The sequence below is a fragment of the Zeugodacus cucurbitae genome, chromosome 6 (assembly GCF_028554725.1).
Source record: "Zeugodacus cucurbitae isolate PBARC_wt_2022May chromosome 6, idZeuCucr1.2, whole genome shotgun sequence".
In the NCBI taxonomy this organism is placed as follows: domain Eukaryota; kingdom Metazoa; phylum Arthropoda; class Insecta; order Diptera; family Tephritidae; genus Zeugodacus; species Zeugodacus cucurbitae.
Genome location: NC_071671.1, coordinates 22444860 through 22459012, shown reverse-complemented (window position 1 = coordinate 22459012; position 14153 = coordinate 22444860).

Below are 14153 nucleotides of genomic sequence, written 5' to 3'. Positions count from 1 at the left end.
ATGATGCAGACTGCATTTATGCTGAGTTTTCTTATTCCCTTTTAGACAAGATATTCTCAGGTTTCTGTAATACATATGCGACTACAAACATATAAAGTACGAGGACGAGCCGACAAGTAACTTAATTTACCGTTGTGACCCCATCAATGTAGACATTTTAGGGTATTGATTTAAGGCGCACATACATAGAGGATTGTAGAACTCAGACTAGACTGGATATGTTTTTGACCGCATAATCCACTACGCCTACATTTAATGACTGAAAAATGGTTTTATAAAACTAACCAACGAATTTCTAACACAGTTGAACTTCTCTAACCACAAAAAACTTCGAGTTAGGATGAAATTTGTATTAAATTTGACTTCTATTGCAAATTCAAGAGTTCGTGTTATGGAGAATTTCGAGTTATGGAAGTTCAATTATAATTTAAACCTTTTGCGATCCGTCGTCTTAGAAATCTCCAATTTCCAATCTATCATATGCTCTGAATGTGGTTGAAGTTTTTCTTAACAGAAATTCACCGCCTTATCCAACTAACCTCATATTTCTTAGTAGCGTTTCCATTTCTTCATTGTCGTTTGCCCTTAGAACCCTTTTACTCTACTCTTCTTGATTTATATGAGCTTTCCATTCACCAAATACACGCTGTCATCATTTTAAACGAGTTGACTTTAAATCTTTTAATAAAAATGTCAACTGCAACTGAACTGTGGCAGGAAAAAATAAAGTTGGCGATATTTTTCATGTAGCATTTTTGATATTATAAAAAAAAGTCGAAGAGGAGAAGAAAAGAAATTTCAAAGGGATATTCAAGTGGGTAGAGAATGGTTGGGAGCTTTCATACCACAACTACTTTTGACCTAGGTTTACTTTAACAGTAGTTCATTATTATTAGTAATCCTGATCGGAAAATCAGCCTTTCAGACCCACTAGAAACCGTGGTAAGCTAAACCACGTGGACCATTCATAAATACGACCATTGCATTGTAAATCTGTGGTATGGAAATCCTTCGTGCACGGATGGATTTCGTGGAACACACCAATTACCAGTTTTTAGTCTTTTTCAAAATGCTAATGAATTTTAAAAATTAGGTTAATTTCTCAATTCGAGCAGATCCAAGGAAAAATATTCTTAACGTACAAACCCGAGGAATTAAGACGCCCAAGTGGCCATAGGCTGTGTAAGCTGAAGTTGAGCAACACCAAAAGCTCCGTCAGGATCAGGAAGGACCTCTCCGAGCCGTTCGATACCAGACGAGGTTTCAGACAAGGTGACTCACTCTCGTGTGATTTCTTTAACCTGATGCTGGATAAAATAATACGAGCTGCAGAGCTAAATAGAGAAGGTACAATCTTCTATAAGAGTGTACAGCTACTGGCGTACGCCGATGATATCAATATCATTGGAAACAACACCCGCGCCGTTCGTTCTGCTTTTTCCAGACTGGATAAGGAAGCGAAGCGTATGGGTCTGGTGGCGATCGAGGACAAGACGAAATATCTCCTGTCGCCAAACAAACAGTCAGCGCATTCGCGCCTTGGCTCCCACGTTACTGTTGACAGTCATAACTTTGAAGTTGTAGATAATTTCGTCTACCTGGGAACCAGCATTAACAGCAATAACAATGTCAGCCTGGAAATCCAACGCAGAATCATTCTTGCCAACAGGTGTTACTTTGGACTGAGTAGGCAATTGAAAAGTAAAGTTCTCTCTCGACGAACAAAAACCAAACTCTACAAGTCTCTCATCATTCCCGTCCTACTTTACGGTGCAGAAGCGTGGACGATGTCAACATCCGATGAGACGGCACTAAGAGTTTTCGAGAGAAAGGTTTTGCGGAAGATTTATGGTCCCTTAAACATTGGCAACGGCGAATACCGCAGACGATGGAACGATAAGCTGTATGTGTTATTCGACGACATAGACATAGTCCAGCGAATAAAAAGACAGCGAATTCGAATGGATGAAAGTGCTCCAGCTCTGAAAGTATTCGATGCAGTACCCGCTGGTAAAAGCCGAGGAAGAGGGAGACCTCCACTCCGATGGAAGGACCAGGTGGAGAGGGACCTGGCTTCGCTTGGTATAACGAATTGGCGACAAACTGCCAGAAGGAGGGATACGTGGCGCGTGGTTTTGGACTCGGCTATAACCGCGTAAACGGTGTCTACGCCAGTCAAGAAGAAGAAGAAGTGGCCATAGGAGGTTCCTTAAAATATTGTCAAGATTGAAAGATATTTAATGACATCCCGAACTATACATCGACAGTTCTCCATGATAGTATGATCTGGACCAATGGAACTGAATCAGATTTATATCTGTTCAATGTACTGGAAGAAGATCTCCAATACCTCTTTGAGGGTTTAGCTACCAAATACGAAATCTCAGTTCCCGATTTAACGAACAATTCAAATAGAATGTCTACGGGTTATTATAAGGGGAATTAGTTAAATTTTTGAATGAAATATATCAGTATATCTCTCAAATCAAGAAAATATGAGAATGAAAGAATTTGGTATATATTCTCGAGATATACATATATTCTTCAAAATTATATATTCTCGGGTATCCTTCTCAATCAGCTCACTAGTTCTCTCTATTTTATTCTTAAAGCTGCAACCTAAAAGTGATGTTATCTACTGCCTCGGATTCTCAGATAATATGGTAAACAATCTACTAATGAAATCTAAACAAAAGGTCGTAGGTCATCCCGCTTTATTTATGTATCTATCTCATACAAAACGTACCACAAGGGCAAACATATGAAAAAATAAAGCTTTAAAAAATACTAAAAGTTTAAGCAATAATAAAAAAGATGCCACTAAAGCACGTGCCAGGGCTTTGGCCACAGTACAACAGCAACCCGACAAGGATCATACCAAATTTATTTGATTTTATTTTTCATTGAGCTATGGATAGATAAAGTGAAGCGAGGCATAAAATCAATGAGCACATGCAAAATTATGCAGCACACACCGACATATATCAAAAATATGTTGTTTATGCAACGGAGATGACAAAAAGGACCTACAGGGACCCAACGCGCGCACTGCCGGTCGCTTGGGCATTAAAAAGCGAGACACAGAGAAATATTCATTAATTTTGGCAAACATTGAACAGTGAAAATCAAATAAACGATATGAAGCAAATGTGAGTGAGAGAGAGAATAAAGACACGACAAGCTGCCAGGATGCTGAGTGATATCGAGAGGATAAAGAAAGTGGAGGGCGAGCGTTGAAGTGGCAACGACACACTCGACAATGTCTTGCGAAAGGACAGAGAGTATCAGACGACTGAGTATTAAGGATCCACAACTCACAGAGGTTCCCACACACACACAGTGATGTTCTGAAGAACTCAACCCGTGGTGTGTAATATCAACGCTGGTTGTCGCCGAAAAAACTCCAAAACAACAACACAGAATTCATAAAGTGTTTCGGCGAAAGCGTGACCTGCATAATAATTTTAAACAGGAGTGTATTGCGTCGTGGGTTGACGCCGAGGCTGGCTGTGTAAGATTGCCAGGATAACAAGCGGGCTGTACGGAAAGGCAGTCATGCTGAAATCTGGCAGCAGACTAAGAGCGTGTAAAAATAGGCAAGCCAGCAGTAGCCGCAGCAAAGCAGAGGAGAAGAAGAAGAAGCTTGTGTTTTCGACCGTCCGCCTGCGAGCTTAACCCACAATTCGGTTGCGCCAAAAAAACCGGCGTCAGCCACCCACTGAAAGCAACAACACGCTTCAGACACGGAGTTTATCAATTTTTCGGCGCGCACCATCGCAGTGTGGCTGGCACGACAACCAGCTGCCAATGGAAAGCGAAAAGTGTAGTTGTGTCTTGTAGTCCGTCTTGTAAGCCTTGCAGCCAATTTGGAGTGGGTGCGCGTTGGTTGTAAATTTGCCTGCCTCGGATTATTCCACATTTTTGCGCGATTTTCATTTAATTTTTATGATTTTCCTTTCATTTTAGTATGCATATGTGCTATGACAATAAATGTTTTATAGAGTTATTGTGTTTATGTTTCTATATTTATAAATAGGGAAGCAGTTGCGGGAGCTCCCATTCGCCAAGTTGCATACACACTTCTTCAGGGTCAGAACACACATCAATATATTATAGAAACAAGATAAACATAAATGGAAGAACGGCTCAAAATACATACATTATGAGATCTTCAGTTGAGATAGTATAAATGTTTTCCAAACACAAAAAATATGAATCGAATTTGATACTTACTTAGTTGCTGCGAGAGCGCTAAGATAGATTTCAGCCAGCAAGTGAACGCTTTAGACAGACAGAGACACTTAAGCTATCCTCGAAAAGTTTTTCTATTTCCTCTTTGACCAAAGATTGTAAAGTTTTCTGGGCTCCTACAAATATAACATGGATCTCCCGATTGTACTTTCTCTGCAGGGATGTCAAATTATACGCCAGCCATTCAAGAACTGTGTTTTCACGAATGAGATAGATTATCAAGAGAAATAGATGATTTAAGCATTCATAAGCTATGACATCCGCTAAGAAAAAATTGGTCAAACTTGAAATAGGAGATTTCAAAAAAATCGAAGCATCTATAGCAAAATCAGTTATGGTTCTGCTACTTATGTTTAGCTGTTTAACTGTTGTCTCGCTAACACCTTCGGTTGATACTACCTTCCCATCTTGAAACCAGTTTCAGTCCGTTTTTCGATATGTGGTCTGGAAGGTGTCAACCATAAATTCCACGCCTTTCTCTCTTTTCTGGAAATATAATATATGATTAAAATAGGGTTTACTTCAGAACTCAGCGAAAATGTTTATGTCCTTTCCTCTAAGATGAGGTACGAATTTGGTCAGAGGTTAGTGGATCACAAATCGAAGTTTGCCTACTACAGTCCGTAGAAACCAATCCAGTTAATTGCTTCAAGAAACTTTTACGATATTTTTTTATTAGAGTTCAAATGGGTGTTCCCTTTACTGACTCTACTTCTTCATCTACATAAGTATGAAATTGAATAATTTGAGTTTACAGGAAGGTGAGTGGTCTTATCTATTTCCAGAGCTTCTAGAAGATTTGGATGATATGGCGACAACCTTTAGTTTTTTCTATGGAATACTCTTTCTCGAATATACATCACAACCGAACCGAGACCAAACGAATAATGAGGAAACGTATGATCTGAAAACTTGATAAACTTGATAGAGGGATATCAGATTTCAGCTCGAAAGTCAAGATCCTGTTTGGGGCTAATACCCATATAATCTTCAATATTTTCGATCATTGTTATTGAAATTTATTTTTTTTTTTGCTTTCTCTCACACTCCTCCATACTTCGCTAGCGGAAAGGGTTGCAAAAAGGAAAAAATATCATCTTTTTTGCGAAAACCCAGCAACAACACCACAACTATCATATACTTGAGTATAATTTATGGTTATGTCGTTGTTCTTGCGGTTTTACGCCAGTCACATGACCACAACTACACGCTCATTTGCGATTATTCAACGCTTATCTGCCTCGGTTGTTGCCACAGTCGAAGCCTTGAGGCACAAGTGCTGATGTGGCTGCTGATCGCCAACGCTGATGTTTTTGTTTGCTGCCCGCCAAAGCAACAAAAGTAGCTTGTATGTATTACTGTGTGAGTGTTTAGTCGAGTGTGTGTGACTTGTGCTGGCAACATTTGTTGTGGCATGTTTGCTCATTTATTGTGGGCGTCTCTGCGTACTACTATGCTAAGTTTTGTATTGCAAAGTATATGTGTCCTTTCCGCCCATGTTGACAAGGCCGTGGTTTTTTTATGAATTATTATTTACATACCGCAAGCGCAAGCAGCCACAAGCAACAATGCAAATGTATAAATACACACATGCTTATACATACATAGTAGACTTTCGCTTTTATTTGCCTACTTTAAGGCGCTGGAGAGTTTATCAATCGTGTGGTGTGTTATTGTTTTTACGCAGTAGTTCTTTATGCTTGCAGCAGACATACTTTGGTGGCGATGACTATAGTAAGTATATATATGAGTGTATGTATATATATGTGTATATAACAGTACATACAAATATGCACCACTTTCTATAAATATATATTTCGCCATTTTCCGCATAGCTTCACTTTCATTTTCATTTTCATAACAATTTGTTAAAATGCTGCTTGCCACACAGTGTGGCATGCTTGCTGCCAACTCACAGCGTGGTGGCGCCACTGGGAGTATATAAAAATGCCGTTAACACCCACAACTAGCACACATTTTAAGTACTTATAGTCATCATATATACAAAAATAACGGTTTATTAAAATGGAAATATGATAATATCACTCTCGCTTTCACTTGCGCTTAACGCTGCCAACAAACAAAAAAATAAAAACAAAAACAACAAAAAAAATCATAAACTAAACTAAAATGTCTGCCTGTTTATGTTTCGAGTAATAAGCGAGATTCTATGCCATTTACATGCAAACGAGCATTTTATTGCAACTTAATGGCATGGAAAATGCTTGCCACAAACACTCAAGCATTGTGTGGCATGAAGACTGTACGATTAACACACTCATGTCATAGAGCTGATTGTCAGTACGTTGTTGCTTTAGTTGGTTGTATCTATGATGATGTCTACTACTAGTCAGCCATTATTGTGGCTCTTGATATTGATGTGCTGCAAATGAATTGCTGTCGGCGTTCATTATTATTATTGGTTTCTTTATTTACCGTTAGCATAAAATATGTGTGTTTATTATTGAAAAATGCGTGGAGAAACTATCCTACTAGTCCTTCATTTGCATATACAGGGTTGCTTTAACTAAGGTGACAGCTAATATTCATTTGATGGCGAGTTTCTCAACTTATACCACAAATATATTTTAGACCAAGTATCTTCTTCTTGATAGCTTGTGGTATTCACTAGTGAAAGTATTGTCGATTTTTTCCGATTCGTAATATATCTCGATTTCATCTTAGAAAATTGAGATCATGCAATTCTAAAGTTGCACTTATCCAAACAGTTTCAGATCTTCAGAAGAATTATTTGCATACCAAAGTTCTGAGAATGGTTAACGAAAAATTAACAGCGTTAGAAAAATTTGTTTTGAGTGCTATAGACTCTCTCTGCAGGCTATGGTAAAGCAACACGCAGAAGTCTCAGACAACTACTGCCAGAAGTGACTCCATCTGGAATACATAAGATCGTCTACTCCTAAGTCGGATAGACCGTTCGGATCTTACATAGAAGGAACTCCTTAAAAGCCGTTTACTTCATTATCGACAGTTATTAGTGACTTCTTCGGACTATCAAGCTTCCTCACACGAACCATAAGCTACAATTTTTATGAAGACACTGGTATCTATGCAACTTACAAGCTATGTTTCAGCATTTCGCACGAGTTGCATCAATAGAAGACACAAATCTACTATGTAATCCAAGCGGGGTTCAGAATTTCGGAATACTTTTAATCGACCTAGTAGCGAACGAATATTTGTCTTCTTTAGCTTTTGCAAGATTGGTTTTCTAATTTTTGGAGAGATCGGTAATAGTATTTGTTGTTGAAAAACTGTAATTTTTACTAGACTTCTTTGTAAGGTCGTTTGCCCTCTACTCGTCGCAGCTGGGCTAAATGTACCTAATTAACTGAACGTTGGGAAATAGAAGTCCATCTGTGTTGCGCTTTTGGAGCTATTTGACTGGTCTTAATGGACATTTCATGGTCCCTGATTGAAATATATCGAACAACAGTGGTCTTAGTCGGCTTGTCTGCACGTTCATTAATATTTTTATATTAGTCACTTAAACCGGAATAATAAGTATGGCTAGTTGTTTGATCGGAGAGCTTAGTACAATCTTACAGTTATTACCGACTCTAAATTTTATAATTAGCGATGATAGGTTCTATAACGCTGCTGATTGTCAAAGTACAATGTTGTTCCCTGTCTTTTTTCGCGGATTATTATAAAGGCTTAAATGCCTAGTACTTCGTAGAAGATGCTGGCCGATTTTAGTCAACGAAAAGATAGTTAAATAACGAGTTCCTTCGAGAACACTTCCGCAGGTTCGCCTATTTTGAACTCTGCGGTAACATGTCTAGAGAGAAATTTCACTTGAAAGCTTCTGCTTGAGCCTAAACACTGAAATATAGAATTTGACATACCAAGTGAGAGTTTATACAGAACAGCACTACGGTTTCTACGGATGTGGACTTATGGGATTCCGGATTAGATCAAATAGGCCTCAACCCATACCGAGGTGTAGATCTGCAAGTCATATCTTTTAAACTAGCCAATGTCTTTTTTTATTTGCAGCTCTCTTTTCGCCTCTACTGAGTGTATAAGACTACTAAGTCCATCATAAAAACACCCAAAATGGTCAAAATAAAGCTGCCACATGAGATTCCCCGATGGACGGTCACATATTCCCGCCCCCTTTCACCTGACTTCATTATAATCACAGTAATGGATTTATTTGCTTCCTTCAAAACCGCTGTGAACCACAGCGAAGTTTGGAGCTTTGAAGTTTGACGCTGCTGCTCAGTCGGCGACTAATGCATTCAAATTAATTGCAGGAGAAACTTCTTTCCGGAGGCATCGTCAACTCTTTCAAACGAAATTTTATGCAAATTACGAAAATGTCTACTTCAATTTAATTCAATTTAATTTCAGCTTCGTAAAGTCACCGCAAATGCAACACAAAAATTATTCACATCCCATTACAGGGTGACCGCATACGTACTTACTTAACCGCATACGCATTAACTTATGTGAGAATTCAACTCATGTGTACATGTGACTGTGTGTGTGTGTTGCATACGAGAAGAAAAAAAGTAGTAACAAAATGCTAAAGCACTGCAATTGAATAGAGAAAAGTGAAAAGCCAAAAGGCACACAAAGAAACCGAAAACTGTGTGAGCGGGCCCCCTACCGCGCTGCCGTCGCAGCTGAAGCTGTTGCTTGTGAGGGGGAGCGCGCAGTGCGGTTGAAGTGCGACAAGTGAGCAAAAGCTCACTCGGCACTCGACGCTAACCGCAAAGGGTGAAGAGTCACAAAAGTGGCATTTAAGTAAAATGAAGCTTTGATTTTTCATGTGAAAAGCGGCGGCTTTGCTCTTGTGCTGGCGCTTTACAATCTCGTGTGTGTGTGTGTATCGTCTTTGTTCGGTAGTTTGGGTTTTGAAAAGCGTGTTTATTGTACGAGTACTGAGCATGAAATGGCGAATGAAAGCATGAAATGAACTCATAATAAACAAGTATAAATAAATATGGCATGAAGAATTGAGATGAGTAGGGGTTAGTGGTTCTTAGTTAGTGATTCTGAGGGGAAACGTCGAAATATATGATGGGTTGTATAATAGTTATTTATGATGTTTAGAATACGGTCCATACTTACGAGAAAAGCTTCCGTAAAGGACTCTCTTGAACTTAAGTTAGGGTTTCAGTGTAAATATAAACATTTTAAGAGATCGGTTTTTGCTTCCATCTTGAGGATCTCAAAGCAGTAATATATCTAAACTTGAAAACACCTTTTGATCTCCTTCTCCACAAAAAAATTGCGCTACAAGGTCTCTGGTCCTGTGATTGCCTCTAGCGAATATTTGTATATTAAATACTCAGATGTATATGTATCAGTTTCTGGATGGTAATTTTTTTAAGAATTCTTATGTGGTCGAATTCTGAACCTATGACCCATACAGACACAGCCTTTATTCTTTTATTTCAACACCTGTACTCTAACTGTCTCTCAAGAGCCGTCCCAAAGTTGAAACAATGCCATCTTGTTTATAGTTGTGAAGGTTTTTCCGAGAGAACAGATGGATTCTTATCATATTTACGACTGCCTATCACTCAGTATTTTTTAGGCATTTGTATTGAAGTTTGCAGAACTCTTCCGCGGTCTTAAATCTTCGAAGAAACTATGATAGCCAAGGTTCTCAGTTATTATTTAGAATATTTCTTAATATGTTAGCCGAGTGACTTGGTCTATCTGTTGGACTCGGCTGCAGTAAACCTCGCTGGTCGTTTCCTTGATTATATTAACAATATAGGGCAGCCGGCTTAGATTTTATTAGAGAAAGAGTATCTCTTCCATAATAATTTATAGAAGTATGGTACAACAACAATTGAATTGATTGCATATTAACAGATCAGTCCACAATGAGTAAGCAATAAATAGGGAAAGAACCAATGGGAAACATAAGTCCCATAAACATAGGAGTATGGAACCAGCTATTTTCAAACGAAAAATCTGAAAATGTAAAATTCTCCAGCGGAGAAAATTTAGTTGTATCTACGACATTATATAATATATATATGTCTATATATTCTGGTATGAAGAATCGTGCCTCTTCTGAATATATAGATTCTTAATGAAGAAGAAAAAGTTTGACTGGTGGAACCAGATCTTTCTCGTTCTTCTTATGTTCGAAAACTGATATTCGAATATTGTCACTCAAATATCTTCAGAATTTGGTAGATATAAGATCGTCTGAGACCAAACTTGTTAAGTAAAAATGGGCGTAAGTTGCTAATGTGTAAACAGCCGCATTTGCCACATGCCACATGCCACAAATTAGAGTAAGTCCATTCAAATAAATTATAGCAAACTAGTATATGCCATAAAGTAATATACCTCACGCTCATGTCATTCATCATAATTATATTATTTAATTGCACACGCATACATAAAGAAATAAGCACACACAGACACGCACACTCACGCAAATAATTGCAATTCATTAATGTGGCAAGCTTACGTGCAATCACTCTTACAAACACTCACTAAATCACTCATTTACTCACTCTCCCTACTAACGGTAATTTCTCTTTTTCCTATACACATATAAGTATTTCCGTTAGGTGCACTGCAACTGTGTGTGCGTGATTTTGCCATCTATGTATTTTTTCTACGTCTGCATGTGGCATTACAATTTAATTTTATGCTAATTTCGCTTGATTACTTGCAACATGCGACATGCAACGCCACAGTTGCTGCACCTGCCTCTGTTGTTGCACCGGGCGCACACAAAAACTTTACCATTTAATTGGTATTTTAATTACAATTACAATTACACTATTTGTTGGTGTTGTTGCACGCTTTGATAGCGCATACATGCTGCCGATTGGCCACTTGAAATGTTTGACAATTTGACGCATAATTTAATGTTGCATGCCACAAGTAATTTGAATTAATTTGCACATATTTGCAATAACTTGTGTGCGCACTGAAGAATCCAACTGCCTGCTTGACTTAACGTCCACGAGATGTTCAGAAGTAATACTTTTGACTGATTGAGAGGAAGTTGTATAGCAATCATAACATACACTTCTGTTAAATGCTTCCTCTATTTAAAACTCTTGAATTGCCTTTCACAAAGCTCTTTCTTCAAATGCTTTCGAAAGTCGAAATGATTGATATTGGTCAAAAAATTCAAAAACCCCTTCCAATTATATCCGGATATTGGAGAACCAAAAAATGTTTCCAAAGATTCCACGAAAAACTTTCAAAGCCTAGCCTAAACACTTATAGGTAGAAATGTTGATATCCTTAACTTCCCAGTCCCTTCCCTCCCAGACTTATAAACAATTTAATTCCAAATTGATCTGAGCACCTTGATTAGAATTTTAGGTAAAACTTGAATCTCTTGTTAAAGATAGTGATGGTGAAGTGGTTTTGGAATATTCATGATCAAGAGGTCCACAGACAATTTTAGCATAAAACGTGTATAAATAAATAGAAACCCGCTTAAAAACGTGCAATTCCAACCTTACTCACACTAGTGTAGACTTAAAACATATTATTCATATCAACAAGAAACGTTCCCTTTCCGACATCCGTCGCTCTTTTGAAAAATTCAATGCAAAACCATGTTTGATGTTACATACATTTACGACGCTAAGCTTCGAGTTAAGTTGAACCCCTACGAATAACAGAGACGTTAGCTAAACCATGAGAACCTCAACTAATCATCCTCTAATGAATAGGTACCATTTATTCGGCTTCTAAAAATTTCATCAACTGTTTGCGCCATATTCTTATAGACGTACTTCCTAATTGAAAACCTTTCCGGATCACTGTACATATACCTTCCACACCAAATAATGTCGAACATGGATTTCCTGACAAAGTCTATAGTAAGTGAGAAAGTCAAATTCTTTCGGAGAACAACAAGAAAGTGCTTTCTTGGGCATCCTAAAAAACACTCTCACAAAAGACCTCGTGAGCTTTCACTATGAAAATTAAGGCTTTTCTTTTCCGAGGGAAAATTTTTTAGTCTCGAACTGTATTAGTAAAGTATAGTTAATTTTTCAAAGCTCTTTCTAAAACTTTCGGCAACATTCAGACTCTACAAATCTGCAAATACCAGACTGATCTGACAGCAATGTTATGAAAGCTTCTGTTCAAATGAGTTTTAATATAAAATTGGTAGGTTAGAGTATTGCGTTTCACAGAATGTAAAAACTGTCTTACGAAGTGTAAATTTATCAGCCGGCCACTGTCGAGATTAAAACTCTTAAGGAATTTCGCAATTTCATAATTTCTCTAAATCAAAAATATTTCTGTTTTTCTCGAATTTCGAATATTTCAATTCTCTACCAGACTTTCTGAGACCACTCATCGCATATGACAATTTGATGAAGCGTTAAAGTTCTACTAATGTCTAGACGCAAAACTTCCACGTACACGGCTAGCAAACGTACTATGAACGACCAGTCGCGGTGTAACAAACTTTATGTCTTCGGCAACTTTCGCCAATTGAAAAGTCGGAGAAAGTCAATTTTACTCAGGTAAGAAGTTTCAAGTATGAAAATAAGAATCAAATTGAAATCGAAGTTGATTTCGACGCATGTATGAAAAGTTTTCGCGCGAGAACATTCGCTATAGTTTCAGCGTATGATTGTGCGGGGGAGTATGACTGTGAACGTCGTGAAGCATGTGTGCAAAAGTCAAATGGAATCAATGCAACTTCAAGTGTCATAAATCAAATGAATGCGTGGAAGAAATTCTTGTAGAATATAGCAACTTTTGCTACAACGCTTTAACTTTAGATGGAATTTGAAGTAAATAGAAACCTTTGGAGAACAATTTTGGTACGGTAACAGAAATGCATCCAATGTAGAAGGAAAGAAGTCAAAATGATGTAAAATGACAGCTGACCTATCTCAACTACCTTCTGTGTAATTTTAACAGACAGTTAAAGTTATGATTACAATTTCGAAACTTCGGATTGTATTAAAGTAATTATCTTTTCAATAATCTATTGAAAAATTTAACCGACAGTTAAAGTTATGATAATTAAGAAATTTCGCTGACAATTGAAATAATGCTTATTCATAAATTGTACAAGCAGTTCAAATTACGTTCATAGAGAAATTTAACCATTAGTTAAAGTGACGGTTATTGAGAATTTGAACCGACAGTTAAAGTGACGGTTATGGAGAATTTTAACCGATAGTTAAAGTGGCGATTATTGGAAACCCGACGGTTAAAGTGCGTATGAAATTTTAAAACTTTGCAATATTAACATATCATCAATAAGTAGTTCCACAAACAATTCAAGCAAATGCTGATTGTAACTTTATTCATACTATCATCTACACGCACTCTCTTTATTTAACATGTATCACACTGATAATCCACGAATATTTTTTATCAACGTGCGAAAACAACAAAGGGAGGTAAATCGAAAAAAACATTTCTATGCCAAACTGCATATGATCACTTTATTAGCGCTAAACGCAGCAAACGCTAAACACAAAAATACCATTGTTATTGTTGTTGCCATTTTTTAACGAAAATTTTGACGCTTTAGAATGCCACACACGTACCGCATATGCAAATGTGTGACTATATGTGCTGCCACATCGTGCGTAATAAATACGAAAAGCACGCAAATGACAGGTGAGCGAGCGTAAACACATGTGTGTGTAAGTGAGGGAGAGCAGAAGACGAAAATATGCTAAGCATTAAATGAATTTCTATACATCTTTGTGGAATGAGCGATGTATTTGGCGTAGTTTTACAATGTAAATACCGAGTTGTCACTTTGACACTTGATATGTTATTCTGTCAGGCATACATACCTAAGAGGAGTTTGCATGTGGAGAATGAGGGGAGTGCGCACTTTTGACCCGTTTTTCGTAATGCACGTAAAGCGATTTACATAAAATTTTAATGATGCATTCACAGACAAA